Source organism: Channa argus, chromosome 8 (genome assembly GCF_033026475.1).
Source record: "Channa argus isolate prfri chromosome 8, Channa argus male v1.0, whole genome shotgun sequence".
Taxonomy (NCBI): Eukaryota; Metazoa; Chordata; class Actinopteri; order Anabantiformes; family Channidae; genus Channa; species Channa argus.
The window spans coordinates 19,636,268-19,657,797 of NC_090204.1; the positions used below are offsets into that span (position 1 = coordinate 19,636,268).

Here is a 21,530-nt window from a genome sequence, read left to right on the forward strand (position 1 = left end):
CATGTTCACATACTTAATAGCTTTCTGATTGAAATGTAGTTTGAGTTACCTAAATGATGTATAGAATGTTGCTTCACAGTCAACACACACATTGAAGACAGTGGCTCCCATGCATGAACCATCTTAGGGTTCAGCATCTTGCACGAGGGCACTTTGACAGAGTCGAACCACTGATTCCTATTAATTATCCTGAGACTTAAAAAAAAAAAGACATCTAATTTAAAAAATATTTAATATTTATCGTTGATGTGCCATTAGGAAACTTGGCATTTTGGCAGCTTGACTCTCAGTATCTTGCAGGACTGTCACTGAAGTTTATATGTGGTTGTGTCACTCTACATCTACAGTTACTAATGATGTCCAGGATGACTAAACTGATAAAATCCTCTTTTTGCAACAAATAACCCGAAGCATACTTTATTACAACATGCCGTATAGGCCTCCTGCCATCTACTTGACCAATGAACCTGCTATTCATCTCAGCCATCACATTCATCTAGCTACGTACTGTGAATTCAGAACCTGGCAGCCTACTTCTGCTTTGTTGTCAGTGATAGCAGGCTGCCAGTAGCCAGGCCTGTCCAGTTATCCCTTTGAAGCTCCACATGTATCCCATGTGTATCTAGGAGGGCCACAGCCGCTCTGTCCTCTACCTCGCACCGCCGAGGCCTGGATTCACAAGTCCACAGATCTCGCCTCTCACCATCAGGGCCCCCGTGCAAAAACATCACCACTGCTCAGGTCAAATGAGACAGACTGTAATAGAAACGACACACTTTCCAGACACTTGAGGGAATAGCAAGTATCCCTGCCTGAGCCCCGACAAAAAAAAAATAAAAAAAGTAATAAAAAATAAAGTAGACATCATCACCCTCACTGCTCGTCTGGACAGTGGGACATCTCGACTTTCAGGAAATAACTGAGCAGGTCTCATAATGAACAGAATAGGTTATAGATAATAAATCCCTCAAGTCAAAAGATTTTATAAAAATAACAAAAACGTTCAGTATGTACCTGCTAAGTTTAGGTGATGTAAGATTCTGCTTATTGCACACTTTACTTTGGAAGGACAGACATTCCTTAGCCTCATATTACAGTGTTACAATCTAGACTTGAATAACAGACTGAAATAATGCGCAAAAATATCACTTTGATATAAATCCTTGCTCTGCACGTCTCTTGTGGAATGTGAAGCCTAATCTGTGGACCTGGCAAATTTGGGGATGAACGCATTTGATTTAAGGAACAAAAGTTAATTAAGGCAATTTACAGAAAAAACTATGGCGATTTCACCGTTTATAAATTATCCACACTTTCTTGGTGTCTGACAATTAGTGAGTGCAAGGCCAGAAGTGTTGAGATAATTTAATATTCTTGAGATGAGAAGAAGAAGCTATAAGGTGAAGTAGCCCGTTGCTCCCTCATCCCTTCTTCATTTCACCGTTATAGAAGTGGATCGCATTTCCACCTCGCCCCTCTCAATCAGCCCCCTTCCATCTGATAAAACACGGTACTGTTCAGAAGCTCTTAAACCTCGCCATTCTTGACATTCTCAAGATTCTGGATGGTGTGACCTCATTGGGTGAGCGACGCTGGTAGGAAAATAGCCCCCGGCCGAGCCTTTGCTTCAACACGAAACCTTAAGCTAACAAAGAATTCATGACTGTGTGCAAACTTGACTGTGGCTGCAATTTCGACTGAAAACTAGACGTTTTTTCTTATGCAAGCATGTTTTCACTTCAATGTCCAGATAATTGTACAGGTGCAAATGCCAAACATAGGCATTAACATGTGAATGTTAAATGCTGCTCAGTTGTTCATACTGTACATACAGGCATGCACACATTCTGAGAAGAGGTATAGTTTTTGGTGCTACGTTGAATAAACAGGACCAATTGCATCCATGAGTGATGTTTAAGTGGCAAAAATCAAACTAATCCTTGCTTATTGTATTTAGAATACTGCAGTGCACCTGTTCCTTTAATCTTATCTCTCCTCCTGCTTAACCATCAAACCAGCGTCACCCTGCAGCCTGAAACCTCCTTATTAGAATATCATTATATATATAAAAAATATGGATGGCCCTCTGCCCTCATCTCATCTCCCAGTATGCCCAATGCTACTGTACATCATTTTATTATTGTGGATTTTCTGCACCACTGCCAACCAAACAACTGGAACTACTGCAACATATTCATCTCTTCTGATCCCAGAAAGCCAGTATGACAAATGATTTCCCTTACTGAGCAAAGTATGGGTTATAAATTTCAAGTTTGCATTAAAATCTAATATAAAATGGAGCTCACATCAATGATACATAAACAAATAAGGACAATCAGCACAAGTGATATCAGCATAGCATTTTTGTTTAAGAAAAACATGAATGGAGGAGAGGAAGGAGCATGATAAGGTGGGAGGTGTAGGTTAAATGTGGATGCAGAGAAAGAGGAGATGGAGAATAAAGAGCAGGAAGTGGCAGCAGTTGTGTGGTAATGTTTGTCACAATTTTGCAGGCAGAAAGCAATTATATGGCCCTCTGCTTTATAGAATTTCCGTGGCATACAGAGCAAGGCGATCCATTAGGTTTGCTAATCAAGCTGAGTGTGTATCATTGTGTATGTGTGCATTTTACTAAGTGTGTGTGTGAGGGACTTGCATGCCTCTCACTGAAGCACATAATTACTAGCTGATGATAAAAAAAAAAAAGAGGAGAAGGGAGCATTGTGGGATAGCTGTGGTGTGAGCCGTCATTTCCACCAGGGTTTATTGAATGACCTTAGGTGGACATGATTAACTACATAGCTGGGAGCTCAGGTGTGCACTAACACACACACACATTTTTAGAGTAAGTGCATCAAAGTTTATAAATATTAAATAATTCCAGAAATCTGCTAACGTCTAATAAATGGCACATACGCATAAAATGTCACGTCGCATCAAATGTGCAGCATGACAAACCACAAATTTGGAATGATCAGCACATCAAGGCAAAAAAAAAAAGAAAAAAAAAAGAAATGGAAAGCTGTTTATATTCATAACCAGGCTCTGAAAACATTCATTTAGTCAGGCTCTGCTGAATCATTTACCAAAACTGAGGTGGAAAGAAATATATAAGCATGGAGTCTGGCTTTACGTAATGCCAGCAGTCAGTCAGTCAGAACCACAGGATGCACACAGGGAAGCAGAGAAAACAAACACTGAAGGATGTCCTTTCTGCATACTTGATGTTTTTCCCAGCCGCAAATACCAAAGTTCACCCTGGACGCTGCAAAACAGATTCACTCTAACCCGACCTGCGATACTACCTTATAAGGGGGTTGAATACTTTGGGCCTTAAGTTGTGTGTTTACGTGCCCATCTGTGTGTAGGTGTGGTGGATGACTTGGGTAAAAATTTGGAGCGAGTTTTTTCGCACAGCTGGTGAGCCTTTGTTATCATCTAGCGATGGTGTCCCTGGCAGCATCGGCTGCGGTTTTGAAAAGCTCAACGCAGATGAGGAGAAAATTCCACAGTTACCACTTGATCTAACATCGTTCCATTCCACCAGCCCGTGCCAGCAACACACACGTATGCACACAAACACAGAAAACCTCCTGGTGGTGGGTCTGAACTGGAACATTGTTGAAATTCTAGGAAACACCCTTCCAAAGCCTCCCTTCCTCTGCAGAGCTCGAAGATTCTGCAACATTACCGTTAATATACACTGCAGTCTGCTCCACTGCCACTGGAGCACAGCAGACATCCCATGTATTGTAACTCTATGATCGTTGTTGTCATCCACCCACACTTTGGTCTTTTCACAGGCAGGATTTTTTTTCAAGTGCTTGTCCTGCTGATTAATGGTCAAAACAGCTTCTTGGAAGCATTTACTCAGTTGACATTTTCTGCAAATAGAGCTGCAAGACTGCGGATTCAGAACCAAAAGCCACTCTTGTCTTTCAAAATGATGAAATATTCTTGCTACTGCTGTGTTTGTTAATGTCATTATTCATCAAATCATTTTGCTGTATTTCTAATAGTGTAAAGACAGATACAGTGACACTAGGAAAATCTGTATTTACAAGCTGTCAATAATATGACTGAGATGAACACACATTACTATGGTCTTGAGTAACTTGTGTATGTTGACTTGACAAAACACCTTTCTATTTTTAGAGTATAAATGTTTTGCATTTCATATCTGTGATGCTGGAAAACGAAGGCGATTGCAAGCGTGTAGAGTGTGGTGCAGTCAGACCAAATTCTGTCAGGCGTGGAGAAGGCAAACAAGAAGGGGACGGGAAGTTGTCAATGACCTACAGAAACTAAAGATAGCATGAGTAACTACAGCAGTCCACACTTGTGTCACTTAAGTCACACAGCATGTCCTCTGCTGGTCGTCTTAGTTTGCAAGAAAAACAACAACAATGGAAATCAATACGGTTTCCTCGTTGAGACGTCAATCTCGCCCTCCCGTCTCGAAACCAGTTCACCATGAGAGAACCTCGTGACATCCCAGGTCACAGTTCAATCAAAATTAAGTCTGGAGCAAAGCCAAAGAGGTGGGTCGTTTGGAAACTGGAAATGAATGTGTCGCATTGTGTTTCACACAGGAAAGAACGGGAATTCTGGTTTGACTGTGCTATCAAGGGTTAAAGGCCAAACCGTTCAAACCTGAGATAAAGAGGACACATGCAACACTTCACACAGACAGCACCTTAGCCATGCATGCATACAATCAGACAAGCATGCACATGCAGTGAGACAGCAGTCTTAAACGGTCTAGTCGACAGCTGCTGATGCGCAAATACAAGTGTGCTGAGTTCATCCCCATGTTGGGAATAATGCCTCATTTCAGAGTCAAGGTTCAGGGCTGTCCATGATGATAAGTACCTTCGTGAGTGCTAAACAAAGGCCAATCATTTAGGATCCCAGCTATGTTAAGCCGCCTGCTCAGCACATATAGTCACTGAACTAAAGCATCTCCATGAATGGTGTAAAGCACTTAACACGTTCTGTGCTCTCACATCAGCAATGCTAGCATGAAGCAATGCAAACCTCAGTCATTCATTTCAATATCTCGAGTGACAAACAGAGGTGCGGCAGAAATGAGAGCAACAGCTGAACCGGAAATCCGAGGCAGAAAAGAGCAACAATATGGCGAAGCAAGGTCAGCGGAGTGACAAATGTACTGATCTATAACACGCAGTCTTCTTTGGGATGGATGCCTTCATCATAAAGGACAGCTGGAAGGGGAACATCTGATGACACATTGATGGAAAAAGGAAGACACAATTCCACGTTCACAATTAAAAAAAAAAAAATAAGTTACACAACTTACGATAAGTTATATCCACAAATTCTAATCATTACTACATGATTTCCACGAGGCAAATGTAAACCTGAAAAGATGTCAAAACTCTGGATCGCAATCCCAGGGACACTGCCCCTGGACAGTGAGTGAATGTAATGTCTTTTACAAAAGGACAAATTTATCACTACGCCTTAATTAAAGACTCGGTTCAGGGGGCTGAACCTGGAATAAACAAGGCTCTGCTCGATGAGTTTAGACCCATCGGCGGGTTTAGTTCCATGTATTCCTTCAACATCCCAACACCAAAACCTGCCGCTGGATGGCTGGAGAAGTCTACTGAAAGGTTTCCTGATACAGCAAATTAGAAAATGAAAGAGAGAAACCAAAGGACATGAAGTAAACTGGGTTTACTGGTGACAGCAAATGAAGGAGGTTCAGCTTCAGTGGATCAGGGTCTGGTATCACTGAGCCTCGTTTGAGTTAATGGGTTGAGCATGACCAGTTCTATCCTTTCGCTGGAAACCAGGATCAAATGTTCTAATGCAGCACAGAGGAAAATGTACAGACAGAAACAATCCATTCGTACATCATTCTAAAACCTTCCTAAATCCCTTTAATTTTGTTATGATTTCTGGCCCCTCTCTATTTAAGAGTTTTCCCCAAGAAGCCGAAGGCTCTCATGTTGTTATCACCCGATGATGTCATCGACCCAGTCTGAGAGGATTACGCAGATGGTAGGAGAGAGGAACTGTGAATTAGCCAAAGGAAAATGCGCATTCCTCTGACAAACTATGGCAAGAATGACGAGGAATTTGGCTTCCCATTAATCTCTTCCTTCTTAAGAAGGTTTGGCTCAGCACCTAGTTGTTCTATTGTAAGCCTTCGGGATTGTGGTTGTAGTTGCTCTAACAACGGTAAATTCCTCCTGCCATGAGCAGGAAATAAACAATAAGAATGTCTGAGACAATGGAAGGGGGTGCATGCAAAATGCCATTCTGTCTCCGAACAATCAATTCAAGGTGCTTAGTTTCATGTGTTCCATTAGTCATTGTCCTTGAATGAGAATCACAATTGAGGTGGAAGAACGTAGTGGTTTCATTAGTGCGATTCCACTTCCATATCATATGAACTTCAATAAACAAAGTAAAAGGGCAAAACATTTCCAAAAGGACGAAAGTACAGAGGATGACTAAGTAAGTGATTAAATATGGCATTGTGTTGCAAATACAGAATGACATCTTTTGCTTGAATGGAAAGGACACATATTTCACATTCCTAATGTTTTATTGCAGTACATTGCAGCCATCCTAAATAGCTTATAAAAGAAGTCATTCTTCACACACGTGGACTCTTTGCTCACTATGCTGAACTCCATAAATGGTCAGTTTAAACTTCCCCTCCAGTCAAAGTTCACTCTCCCTGATTGACTTGTGACTAATAACCCTGAGGTGCATTGGTGCACCAAATCAGCTGAAAACAAGCCAAAAAAGGTCAGGAACCACTTGCCCAAGTGATTCAGAAAGCAACAGGTGCCCTTCTCTTCATTCTTAATTCATGAGTCTGTGAGGCGAGGCCATACGTACAACACTGAGTCACGATCCAAACTGGCACCAGGACCTTAGACTATGAATTTGTTCATCCATGTGTCAACCAGTCATCCTGACTAGTGACGGCCGAGAGCGCTGTGATATTCCTGAAGAGATCCTCATGCCATGCTGCCATGTCAAAGACATTCCTGTGAGTCGCACGCATGACCTGCCGTCTGTTTGGCAGCTTTAACTGTAATGCTACTGACATGCTGGCATGATGAAGCTGTAGGTGATCTCGCTTATGTTTCAAGCACAGAACCCGTCTGACGCATCTTCAGAAAGTTACACAATAAAACTTTTACATTTTCTGGTGCCAATCAGAGGCAAAGAACTGCTTGACAACACTGCTACCTAACCTAAGAGTTAGTGCTGCAACCTATGGCACAAATATGGAAAAAAAAAAAAAGCTTACCTGCTTTCAAGGTACATGTTGGGAATTTTGAGAGGCTTAAGACATACAGATGCTGCATACACTTAATTACCAACAAAAAAACCCCAAACACAGAAACACAAATACAACAAGCTCTTTGACTGCACACAATAATTTATTCTGCTTGGCAATTACAATCAGAAGCTGCTCAAAATTCAAGTGGGTGAAATGTGTTTTTCTTTCCTTGCACTTAGCGTTTAACAAACCTTTTCAAAAAATATTAAGGCAATTACGCTCCAAGTGGCACAGTAGGGAGATATGCTCACTGTTTTATTGTGTAATGTAATCTTTTAGTGCAATTAAGACAGTGCTCTAAAAGTCAAAAAGTAACTGAGCTAGAATCTATAATGTGAAATTGTGCATTTAAAATGAAGATTATGTTACTGTTCTTTCTCCAATTTTCCCATCGTTCCGCAAATTATTTCTCTGTATGAGCTAATGAAACACTACAAAAATGTCTTCACAGAACACATGAAAAGAAAATCTTCTATAAAGATGCACTGATTGAGTCAGAGACTGAGCTGCCTGAAGGATTGTGAAAAGGACCATTCACCATCTTTAGGATTCTTTAATCCCTCTAAATGACGAACACATCAAACACAAAGTCTTTCTAACTGAAGGTGTTATTTATTTTTTTGTAAACCATGAATATAATCATATAGGAGCAGACATGCTGTCAGAGGAGTGGAATGTGAAACGGAGCACAGCCGGAATGTCTCACAGGATCCCAGTCTGTGCATGTGTGCTTAACTCCTCAGGTCTGGTGTAGGGCAGGTGTGCATCTTGGGACAGAACAATCCCCGTTTCTGCCCAGCCTTTTATTACTGCCTCCCACCCAGCCAATCACATCCAAATACTGGTAAACAGGTAGGAGAGAACAACCATCAATCACACTGTGCTCTGAGACCTGGCTCACGCCAATCACACACACACACACACACACACACACACACACACACACACACACACACAGCAACACAAGGAGTGTATTTTTGGAGGGCAATTCTATTTTTCCAGGCATGTTTCTGTCATTATCATTCCTGAAGTAGCTCATGTTTGAAGTCAGCAGGCCGTAGAACAGCACAGCACTCACTCTGCAACTGAGTGGGATGGCTACAAAGAGGTGATGGGGAAAGCAGGTGCTGTGATTGAGGCTACATTAGCGCCAGAGAGGAGGAAAGAGGAACAGACAGAAATTAAGAGGAGGGGTAGCAATGGCGAGAGAGAGAGAGCTCTCTGACCTTCTTTCCTTGACTGGACCCCCTTTCTGTCTGATCTGTGGGTTTTAGTCTGTCACGCCTCTGCTCTGCGCGGCTGTGTTTATGTCTATCAGAGAGTGAGAAAGAAAAAAGCAATAATGTTGAGCGGTTTTCCTAAAGAGAGCCACAGTGCTGACACCTCACGGTAGCTGCATGCGCTGTTGTGTTTAAAGTTCATACTAGTTCAACTGAAACCTATGGCCACTGACTAATGCAATTAGTTTTTATTAAGCATTAATAATGATAATTTTGCTGTGTGAGCTCTCAGTGAGTTTGCTCAGACTGCCTATGGGTAAGAAGCAGAAGAGGAGCCTAGGAGGATGGAGGATATCTGGCATGCACTCTTTGCAGAGGACGCGTCTCCCAGCAGATATTAAAGGCTGATGTCATCTTCCTCACTGACAGACAGAAAGCCAGAGAAACATGGTGTGACTTGAGGGGAGGAGGGACTTAGAGGAGAAGAGAGGGTGAAAAGGATGTGGACATCATTGTTATTAAGGAGGTCAGAGGAAAAAGACGAATGTTACCTTATGAGGTGGACTGATAGGAGAAGCCCTATTTAAAGTAAATGCAAAATGTAAAAAAGAAAGAAGCATGTAATAAATGCGCTAGTGTGTGTTTAAAGGATAACTTATGTGTGTGAGAGAGAAAATGGCTGTGTGTGTGTGTGTGTGTGTGTGTGTGTGTGTGTGTGTGTGTGTGTGTGTGTGTGTGTGTGTGTGTGTGTGTGTGTGTGTGTGTGTTTCTCAGGAGGATGAGGTAATGCCTGACTAAAGTTCACAGCTCAGATAATGATTTTAAGGGACCTTTTGTATGAGAGACATCATGAAGTCCCACCTGATATATTTACATACTAATAACTAATATATGACCTAACAACAAACACGCTGGTATTGGCTCACTAATGTCCCACTTCGATCACTCAGCCAAGACCACTGATACATCAACTTATGAAGAGAAACTGCTGCTATGAAAGGATACCATCAAGGGGTCTTTTTTCCCCTCACTTTAAGTCTCAGCAGTCACAGAGGGTCACATCTATTAACATTTCAGTAAATAAGAGGATCATTTATAATCCCCGGGTGCTACAACCTCAATTACAGAAAATGTCAGAGCAAGCTGGCTCTCATTTAGTATTCATGAAAGCAATGCCTTTAGCGGCACAAGTCTATTCAGCTAAAACATCAACGCATCAACATTTTACTCTCCACACTATTCAGACAGGATTTGCAAAGTGAATACAGAATGACGAGGCAAAGTCACATTAGGGGTTTTAATCATGTTGTGATGAAAGAAAACCTGGCACGTGACAAACTCCTCAGAGGCCTGAGGTAAGAAGAACGGAGCTGCGATGGAGGAAAGTCCATCTATGTTGAAAACAAGCAGCCCCGCGAGCATAGATGTCTATGTTCAAGCCGAACAAGCGTTTCACTGTAATGCAAAAGTAAATATAAAATACAATGCTGAAATTTAGCGGATTGGAAATAATAGACTGTTATCAATGCCATAAAAATAAAGTTGGAATAAACTAAGCATGTCCACAGACTCAAGCTTTGATTTGTACTCTGGAAGCCTTGTAAGGAGAAGGTAGGTGTCAGATTGATGCTTAGAATTCGCTGCGATTTACCCTGAGGGTGTCATACACCCAGACATTAATTTGTATCATTACCCAACATCGTTAACAACCATCAGTCTAAATCTCCTTATTTTACCAACTTGAATGCTTCATAAGCTATCAGACCATATTGGACATTTACAGTGCTTCCTCTGCGTAGGGATGAGCACTTTCCACACAGTGCCACCTCTCAAGTTCCGAAAGCCTTCGAGCACTGAAACTGTGCTCCTGTTCTTTGTCTCCTCTACACTTTTAAGGGACCTGTTTTTTCCCCCCCCCCTAACAATCCATCCCCCACTTCAGGACCATGCGCTCTGTTAAACACAGACCATCACGGTGCTTTAATCAAACGCACCGATCACGCTTAAGCAAGCAGGTTGTAAACACAGCGCGGCCTGTGCTTCCTTGGAGAACAGAGTCAATCGCATTCACGGTACAGAAATATCTTCATTAAAAAAGTTAAATAAAACAGTAACCAGCCAAATGGAAGATCAAAGTCAGCTGGTAGTTATGAGCCCTTAAGTAAATCTAAAGTGTTTTTACAGTACTTTATACTTTGAAACCACTGCTACTGTAACTCACATGAAGCATGTCTGAGGTTACTGCGGTCTGATTTTTCATTATATGATGGCTTTATATTTCAGGGTTAATGAAGGGTTGAGGAGACAGAAGAGGCCAAGTTCAGGTTGAACTTACCAATTCCCTTTTTAAAAAGGCACAATCTAACAAATTTAACCTGCTATAGAGTCACAGGCAGAGATTTTTCAAACATGGAGACTAAAAACTAGATACATTTCACAGGTGTGCATACCCAGCAGTGTACCTTGGCCAAAAAAATAACTAAAATTAAATTAAATTGTGCACATATTTGGTGAAGTTCATGAAAAAAAAAGTACTCCGATCCAGTTAAGTGTCAGCTGGGCCATGTCGGGCCAGAGAGGCACATGGAAACTGGCATACAGCATGATACTATCAAACCAAAGGTGTGGGATACTGTGTTAAACTCTGACAGTATGACTACATTGAACAAGTGGGTTGTGTACAACAATATCACTGCTGAAAAAAAAAAAGTCTCAGTAGATTTCTGCCCTTACTCACAACTACAGTACATCAGCATTTCCATTAGATTATACAATGTGTCGCTGTGGTTACACACACAAACACACACACACACACACACACACACACACACACAATAATGAGGCCGGTGAATTAAGATCGAGGACCAGTGACCCTGGCGCCTCTGGGCAGGTCCGTTAAAATACATGATGGGAACATGTAGGAAGCCAGTGATCAGGTAAATTGTTATCCATGTTTACAGTGTAGTGTGATGAAGCGCGCACGCGCGCGCACACACACACACACACACACACAAAAAGCAGCAGTGACAACATCTGACCTGACATGGCTGGTTTAAAAAAAAAAAAAAAAAAGGTCAATCGATAGCATCCCAGGGCAGTCAGTGCAGAGGAGGAACAGCACAGCAGTCTGTTATGGCTGGCCAACAGGAAATCACTGCTGTAAGTTGGGACACGCTGACCCGTGTGCGCCTGAAAAACATGTTTGTGTGCACTGGTTTGTGTGGGACACAGTTTTAAGGGTGTATGCCGTCTTTGGACCTTCGTTATTCAGTCTGTTTTCTTATCTAATTGGGTGTTTGTATCCGTCTGGCTGCGAATGCCTTTGTGTATTTATCCGTCGACTGCCTTGTGTGGCGTGAGGAGCCATGAACTCCTACTTCCAGACTGCTTATGTGTGTGTAGTCTACAGCAGAGATTTGTAAAGTCTGACACCTGGGCAGCCTCCCCCCACCCCACCCAGACCAAATAAGAACAAACTGCATCCACCCCACCACCCTGAATTTAAAACTGTGTGTTTTTTGTTTCGTCTACACAGGAACAATGTGTGTACATGGATAGAGAGGAGATTATTAGGGATTTGGGAAGAACCAAGTTGATGGGTTCAGAACCTTAGTAAAATTAAAAAAGTGATTTTGGGGAATTCTATTATTATTATTGTGCTTACTTCTATTTATGTTTATGTTTGTTTAATTAAGTATGTTTAATTTTTGTACTGCAGTTCCCATAATTTAGGCCTTGGGGCAAGTAAACAGGAAGTGAGACAATTAGTGGCTCGTGATTTACAGTTGAGCTTTTTTTTGGCACCATAAAAAGTAGATATTAGCAGATGTATCTACTGTATGGATGTACAGACAACTATAATCAAATTGACATCATAAATGGTTCCCAGGCTCTTTGTTGATTTATGGACCTTTGATGATGATGGACACCGACGTATACTGAATCTCAAACTTGTTAAGTCTGTTAAAAATCAACTTCATTGTTTCTATGAGATGATGATTATGTTTTATGCAAGCAATCGGGCACGGTGGTATTTTAAGCACCTTTACTGTCTCAATGTTGTGTGTGTCACAGCCACTGCCGAAGCTCCAGCTGCTGACAGCCTTGGAACAGGAGCCAAATCACCAGACTACCAAACTACTATCACAGTCACATGAGTTGCCTTCAGAAAAACAGATCGCGCTCGTCCCTTTCTCCTCACACCTCTCTCTCCATATCACTTTGTAAATTTCTCATCTACACAGGGATTGTACTTATGAATTTGAATGTAATTTTGTAGCAGTTCCCTGAATGCAATGCGGGCTCCTCAGCTAAGAGATGCAGCAAGACTGAGGGTTGGATTACATTTAGTCCCACACTATTGAGTTACTGTTCTATTTTTGCAGCTGCTACTGCTGAGTGAACCTCTTGCTGTGGTCTGTCCACATTATCTCTGGCAAACAAGACCTAAAACATAACCTGCACACTCCTTCCATCACATGTTGTTTTCCCTCGAGACACGTTCCACTAAATAATGTGATGGATAACTTGAGACAAGCAGATTTCTCAATGTTCCATCTTACATAAATTGATTTTGTAGCAGAACCAAACTTTCATACTTAGGGCTGACTGCAACTGATGCCATGAGCCAGAAAATGTGTCTCTCTTTAACAGTGTCTGACATTTCAGTTAATGAGCAATTATTGCTATGCGTCTTTCCAATATTATGCTATTATGTTGGAGCTGTCAAGCAACCTTTGCTTGGGGAGTCAGACTGTTTCCACAAAGTGACAACAGCGTAATTTGAAATTTATTCGACTCAATAGTTCCCATGTGCTTCAACCTTTAGAGCAGAGTGTGCTAAAAGGGATATGGACCCATTAAGACAGAGGAAAGGATGGCAGATTCTTCCTAATAGCTCTGCTGTAATGACCCTGGCATCTGGAAGACACTGTACCATCTCCAAAACATTACTGGAGCTACTTGGCCATCATTCAGCATCACTGGACCTATGCAGAGAATTGGGAACCCTCTGATAAGGGCTCTGATGGCCATCAGGCTAGAAAGACCACAACAAGCCTAATTAACTCCTTTCAGAGTTTGCTCGGCTGCAGGCTATCTGAAGTCTTTTCAAGTCATTAACAAATCCCTGAGTGGGAGTGTAGCAATCAGTCTCGATTGACAAATCGATCTAATAACCAACAATTCAACGTCGCTGATCCAAAAATGCAAACACTGATGTGGACTCTCTTTTTGTGACCATCCAGCAAATTAGCAGCCAGAAAATACACAGAAAACAATTGATATGTTATCTGCTGTTGGTATAGAGTCTGACAGGGGCTCTACAGTGTAAGCATGTCACTTGCATATGCAACAAAAAAACAAAAAGGAAATTAAAAATCAGAACATGCAAATGTAATAAATTAACTGATCGCTTGCTTTTAAGCAAGACAGTTAAAAAAAAAAAAACTTATATAACTTCCACTCTAATTTGCCACACCTCAAAGTGGAGTATATTGTTGTTGCATTTGCGACTCAATAAAAAAGTACATCGTGTGACATGCTGATCATATTGATCACAGATCCTTGAATCCACTCAACATCACAGTGTGCTGGGATTTTATGTATTGCCAAACATTAGGTTACTACCTCAGAGAATTAAAACAAGATCGTATTGTGACGAAAGTTATTATTTTCACCCTCACCCCTGAGTCATGGAAGACTTCTGACAGTGACTGAGTGTGATATGGCTCCATATCCCTTGTAACCACAGTAGTTGGGCTTTGCTCATACATCATTAAGCCAAGGAAAACACATACTAGAATAATTATCAAGCATGATTCCACAGTTAGTTCAGAGACTGTGTGGAAATTGTGATTTATTTTTTTTTTTTTAAGAAAAAATGATTCATTCATTAATTAAGACAGAAATCAACAAAGAAAATAAGCCTTAAATATGAGGCAAACACTCTAAATGGAGGATAATCAGTGCCAGTCTGCCACTGTTGTTTTAACTGTGTGACCTGTAAAGCTGATACTGGCAATCAGGCTTCCTGGAGTGCTAATGTGCTGATCCAGTCTGCTAACCAGCTGATATGAACAGTCCCTTCTGGCCAATGGGATGCCAGTTAATCAGTCTGCCTCCTGACCCTGCAGCCCCTGACCTGTGATCACCTGCCAAGACTGTTTCCAGAGAAGCTGGGGAGCCAGAGAGAGGTTAGCGGTGTGTGATTTAACCCCATGCAGCGCATTTATCATTAACCCAAATTTACGTAAACAAGACTGCACTTACTGATAGACACGTGTTACACTGCTTTGTGCGACCACAAGCAGAGATTCAGCCAACAGGACATATGGCTGAGTGTGTGTACATCGGTGCTCACAAGAGGATCAAGTTTACTTCTGTGAAAGATAAATTCAAAAGCTCACTGTGTGTGTGTGTGTGAAAACGTGTGAGCCTTGTGTAAACTCTCCCAATTTTCCGGAAGTCTGCTGGAGCCTCCCACTGCTCGGGGCCCCAGCGGATGAGCTCTTATTGTGGGTTTGGTGCCCCAGGGCAATTAGATGAGTTTATGGTAAGCACTAAGAAGCAGGGAAGCTTGTCATTCTGTCAGAGCTGATTTCCCCCTTGCTCCACACGCCGACCTCTTTGGGCTGCAGAGGGTGGATGCCGGCCACAGGCATGTTTAAAAGACGATTCTGAACCCTGCAGTAATTTAGTTTTTACATCTTGTAACTATAATTTGTTGCTTAGTGATCTGAGCCCAAACATATTTGCTGGTAGCAATTGTATTTGATGCCTGGCGACAAAGGTACTTTCTGTCTAGTAATGGTGAACTGATGGGAATTTGCAGGTTTGGGATATTTTTGTATAGATGGATGAACCTACATTAGCTTGGTGAAGGTCAACACTCCTCCTGTAATCGATGAATAATACAAGATTGCATTTGTGCAGTGCATTTTGAATACAAATACAAATACAATCTTATACCCCCCCCCCCAAAAAAAAAGATTTGGTTAGATATCCAACCGCAGCAGGACAAACTGTAGGAGTCAAATCGTTACATTATAAACAGTGCAAGCACTAGCACAGAATTCCCTACATGAATGAAAACCTTTTTTTGGTTTGTTTTTTTTTAAATCTCCCCGTACAGTCCAAAAAGTGTTTCCCAACACTCTTGATGTGATTTTTTTTTCCAAGTACTGTGCCAACAAAATACTTCATCTGCTCCACCTCTGAGGCGTGTGTATCCTCCCGAGTCTCTGTACGAGATTCACCTCTTTACTGAAGTATTTGCTGGAAAACTAAATAAACACAGTTACACAATGAAGGGGGGGGGGGGTCTTATGTAACTAAGACCAGTCATGCTGTGGCCTGAATGTTACAATTTTCATGGCCCTGAACTTGAAAACCCCCACCCATCAAGCAATGCACGCATAAGCACACAGAATGGGCATACAACAGCCACCTGTTATGGAATATTATGTGTAGTACTTTTTCCTTTCATCTACAATCATCAGTGTCCCTGGCTAAGCGTTCTTGTTTTCTTGTGGTCAACTCTGAAAACAGAGATTGAGTATTATTACCTGGCAGATAAACAGAACGGACATTTCTGCCAAGTCAACTTCCCTAAAACCCAGCGGCAACAATTTTTTACCGTTTTATTGTATCTATTATCTGTTCATTTATTTGTATATGTATATGTATATGGCCTCGCAGCCATAAGGTCCTTGGTTCTAATCCAACTTGTGGCTGCAGATTTTCCGTGTTCCCCTCGTGCTTGGTCGGGTTTTCTCCAGGTGCGCTCGTTTCCTCCCACGGTCCAGAGACACGCATGTTGGGTTAATTGGTGACTCTGAATTGCCCGTAGGTGTGAATGTGAGTGGGAATGGTTGGCTGTCTGTGTTGGCCCTGAGATAGACTGGCGACCTGTCCAGGGTGGACTCCGCCTCTCACCCAATGATGAGCAGGGTCAATGGTTAAAGATGATAAACCGATGGATGGCCAACTGTAATTAAACTCTCTGAAAATCAGAAAGATTATGAACTCTCCACTACTTTTAATCAACTGTTGGAGCTATTAAATGTCAAAAACACGATGTAAAAGACTGTAATAATTTCCGATAGAAGTCTATCTGATCCAAAGTCTGAAACCCAAGCTTTTTTCATTCTATTGCGTAAAATTCCAACGTGTGTAGGTTCACTGGCGTAAGTGACTAAAAGCCTAAACTCTGACAAATTTCTGCTGGCTCAGCACAACCTCCGTGCGTGACGGAGGTGAAGAAGAACGTGGGGTTTTCAGTATGATCTTTGGCGTGAGAACAGACTGAGAGCGGACATCACACCACACTGTGACGGCTGAAGGCAGACAGGGGAGGCAACACACACCTCCCTGCTCGGCCCCCCGATACACTTGAATCTGCCACGCCGGATGTCTCACATCTTCCACACACACACACACACACAAACGCCTCTCTGTCATACACATGTGAACTGTGCTGTTTCCACTGCTTCATTTAAAAGCTCTGACCAAAGACTGATCATTTGAATCATGTGTACAGTAGATTTGTGCTTCACAATGAGCTGCAGTCAACAACAGTGACCAACATTTTTCTTTTGCATGATGAGCCCGGCTTCTTTGTGAACATGTCCGAAGCTGCTGAATACAAGAATCGTTAAACTGCAGACATATCAAACATCTCTGAAAAAATGCAGATGATGACTGACACTTGATTATTTTGGCTAAGATGGCTTCTTCAAGTCTGAGCACCTCTCTGTGCTTTCCAATTAAGTATCATATCAGAAGGTGTTGGCAGTGTTGGCAGTGACTGTACACAGACAGACACGTTACCATAACTGGGCCAGCATGTATGTTACTGTTGCAGTGGACTAGAGGCTGGGGGGGGGATTGATTTAGTATCTGCCACCAACATGTTAAGCTAAATACTTACTGTAAGCAGCAGCGTAAATAAACGGGTTCTTAAAATGTGCAATCTTCTAAACGCATCTCCTAAACTGAAATTTACGAGCACTGTTGAGCGTTTTGTTTCCAATCTACCATGCATGTATACACAAATGACACCTAGGTGCAAGAGATGCGCCATGCTCGCATGCCCGTGGCCTCCAGCCTCCTCGTGAAACTCTAAGAACATTGTGGCACCCAGGCGACACATACTCCCCCTCCTCTGCCTCCCCCTCATGTGGAAACTAGACGCCTTGGTCTCATCTCTCGTGTGTGAGAATGAACCCAGTGAACGTGGTCTCAACACACAGTAAATCATCAAATTGCGGATGAAGACACGGTTGTTAACACACACACACACATTCTTATGACAAATGAATGCAGTAAAATTATACCATAAAGCTGTCAGTTTCATTATAAAAGACATTAAAGGCCAAGTTCGCCAATTTTACAGACCATTACGTCTTTTGTGGCTCCAAAGAGAATGGCTGCTTAATAGCTTATATATGCTAAGGCCTTTGTTGCTGGTCAAGAGAGCTTCCATTTATAGAACTAGATGTAGCCTGATGAGAGCAGAGACCATGATATCCAAACAATGAAAGTTGAGTTTTCTGCTTGGTTCTTTTAATGACCACTGCTGCATTACACCAATTGTAATACAAGCATAACTAAAGCCTTTGATCAGATATCATTGAAATTTACAAATTAATGTAATGGAGTTTTAAATCTACATTTTTGTACGCAAGCCAATACCCTTATAATCCAATTAGACTAATGGAAAAGCCCCAATCAGAATGGCTGTAGTACAATTTAAAATGGAACTAGTTTTCACTATCACAATATTAACACTGGGTCACATGTTAGTCCCTCTAAATATTCCAAAACAGAAATGAACTCACGTCAGCTGTGTCTGTACAGAGAGCATTCAGCCCATAATGAATACTACTGCATCTTCCTGAATACTCCAAATCACTGGATCATTAGTCTGACCTCTGCTAGCCTCATTTACTCCAAACTGCACAACTATAAAAGGAATCTGCTGGTAATTTATCATAGGATAATAGGAACCACAGTAACAAAGAAATATCCCTGTCCTGAAACATGAAAGACACACAGGTAGAGCAGGACTAGACTAGGGTAGATTTTAACAGCTGAGATTGTGTCACTGTTACTTTTTAACTCGAGTGTACCCTGCACTCTGGAATATTTAAAAAGCGGCTCTGCAAATGTCATTAGTCAGAATAAGTTAGCAAAGAATAATGCTAACTCAGAGAGAGCAGTTCTGGAGCGCACACAGCATCTGTGATTTATCACTGTCATCACAGACCGATGAGCGGGTCTTTCCAGTAAAGCGGTGAACAAAAGAAGTTCCTCCGAAGCCAGTAATGCTTGCTCCCTGCTGTGATGGAGAGGCTAAACTGCACGGAGCTAAGACTGTTCACGATGATGCGCATGAGGGTGATCAGTGTGTGATTACTGAATGTGTGAACAAATGCTTTTCAGTTCCAAGTTAAATATACGCAGCATCAAAACAGATTTGTTGGACAGAGATGAATAAGGGAACCTTCCAGGCGAGAAGACAGGACCGAAGTGCACACTGGTGCGTGCAGCAGAGACAAATCGCTTCGCGTACCTGTCAAAAAGAGAACTTTAAAACAATATTGGCTGGGTTCTTAAAGTTTTTGCCTGGGCAGTGCTCGGGAGGCTTCGCATTTTCAACATACACCGCAGACATGTAGAAATTATGACTGAGCCTTGCTTTGGCTTGTTCTCCCAGGACGTCGTCCAAAAACAAGACATGAAAGTGACATAACCGAGTGTGTGCCTGCCCTTTGTATCAGCGGGAAAAGATCGATGGGGACAGGGAGGCTGGGGTGAAACGCAGGTGCCTCTTTTGTTAGTGCAAAAGACCAGTCCGGTCTATTTCAAGATGCATGCTGAGATGGATTTTAGCATCATAGTGGTGTCGTGAGTCATGGCTGGCTTTATCTGTACAAATACAAAACCATACTCCTCCAAGTAATGTGAGGCCATGGGGTGAAGAGTTTACAGTTTGCTCATTGTCTGGAAGCCAGTTTGCTCAGAACCAAGGGGTCCAAAGTTAAAAAGGTTCCTGGATGACATTCACAAAGAGAAAATGCAATGGAGAACTTTTTTGTGTCTTTTTTTTCTGCCTCATTCCCTTGTTTTGACCATTATAATAACACACATAATATTTGCTCATGTTCAGCTTTTCGTCGCTTACCTCACTCTTGATGGAACTCCAAGTCACCAGGAGCGCTGCTCCGTTTCACGCCGAAACACGCAGCCAAAACCGAAGCCGTTTCAACCCACGTCCTTCCAGCACTGCACCGAGCTCTCTCTGTGTGCACGCTTCCCTGTCTGATTGTGTGCAGAGCTTTTAATTATTTCAGCTAGCATGAGCTCAGTGGAAAGTGGATCATCTAAAGCAAGTAGATGGTGATTTCTCTTTATGTTCTGTCAGTTTAAACCAACAACAAGGGGGAAGAAAAAGAAAAGAAAAAAAAAACCACATCAACCTTTTGGTGAAAACGATAAGCAGGATATTCTGACAGGCTTACACCTGTAGCCAGGTGTAAAAGACATCTCTTTTCTCAACGATAATTATTTTCCATTCTCAAGCAATACTTTTTGAGATGTCCCAAATATTTCCAAATTTACATCCCTCTAAAAACTCTTTACATTTAATTACCTGTACTCAAGAAAACAGAGCAGGCGTATTAAAATCTGTCCTGCTTTTATTCCCCCTCACTCCACCCTCATCAAACATTGTATCGTCCATGCAGTTTCTTTCAGCTGATTGACTAAACACAGTTGATCCAGGTAATTAGGAGCAGGTATAGGGCAGGGCAAGATGGAAATCAATCAGGGCAGTGGAGCTCAAGGTTCAGATTTGAGTTCTCAAATGAGTAATCAATTACAATAATGAGTCAAGTGCAATTTAATACTTGACTAACAATATAATGAAGTGACAATTTAAATGATTGAATCAAGAATGATTAGTCAAATAATCATTCCAGCACAACTGCTGACTAAATATTTATTTGATGCTGAACATCAAACATCTCAGAAATAGTTGAACCACTTGGGGCTTTCGTTGACACACAGTGGGAGTCATGTAATAAACCAACAGTCACTAATTGACAGCTGCCTGCAAGGGGCAGTGCTTGATATGTGCTGCACAATACAGCAGAATACTATCAACAAATACACCAACGACAACTGCAGAGTCCGGAGACAAGAAGGTGTCTAACGTTTACCACCTAAGGTGGGAGTCGATCAGCAGGCCTTAAAATGAAAGCTGATAAGATTTTTTTTTTTTTGGTGATAAAACTGGGTATTAACCCAAAACGGGCAACTGGACTGACATTGAAGACTAGTTGTTATATGGTCTAAGATGGAGGAGATTCTTTTTGGCTGCACCTCCAGCAAGTAATAAAATTGATGTAGACATTTTTTTGTTTTTCTCTGGGAGTGTACAGCTTTTAGAATTGGAACAAAAAAAAAAAAAAAAAAAGGTGAGACAGGGAGAAAAGAAAGAAAGATTATACGAGTTTGGTGACATTTATATCAATTAGTCTTGGGTTTACAAAAATGGGGCAGAAGCAAACTTTGTAAAGACACAAACGCCACACTGCAAACGCTCAGTTATCCGTGTTTGTGGGGTGCGTTGCATCACTTGTGCCTTCAAACAGTATCTGTTAGTTCTGTTTAACCAAAATAAATATGTTCAACGTGCCCAAAGCATGACAGCTAATATACCTGCTGCTATAAGTTACTTGTATTAAAGCTGCTGCTCCTTCTCCTCTGCCATCTGCTAATTTATGTCTGTTTTCAGATGTGTATCATTTACTGTGGTCTTTTTGGGGTTTTTGTTTTTAAATTAAAATACTGCACACGACCTGTTCTACCATGCAAGGGCATGTTTTTAGACAAAAATACAAATACCGTTGGAAAGTTCTCGCATACAAAACCTTGGAATGTACCTTGAAGTTTCCATTATGGAAAAAAAGCATTTATTA

General features: G+C 41.7%; 1 protein-coding gene across 3 annotated transcripts in view; it reads right to left on the bottom strand.

The window, feature by feature from the left end:
• The window catches only part of ddah1 (dimethylarginine dimethylaminohydrolase 1), a 57,200-nt gene that overhangs the window by 26,696 nt on the left and 8,974 nt on the right, over positions 1-21,530 (bottom strand). The window contains exon 2 of one of the 3 annotated variants that reach the window (XM_067513092.1): positions 8,554-8,638. The exons of the other annotated variants lie outside the window; for them this stretch is intronic. The gene's annotated coding sequence lies outside the window, so the exon portion shown is untranslated. The remainder of the gene's footprint in view (positions 1-8,553; positions 8,639-21,530) is intronic. 3 annotated transcript variants of the gene reach the window in all.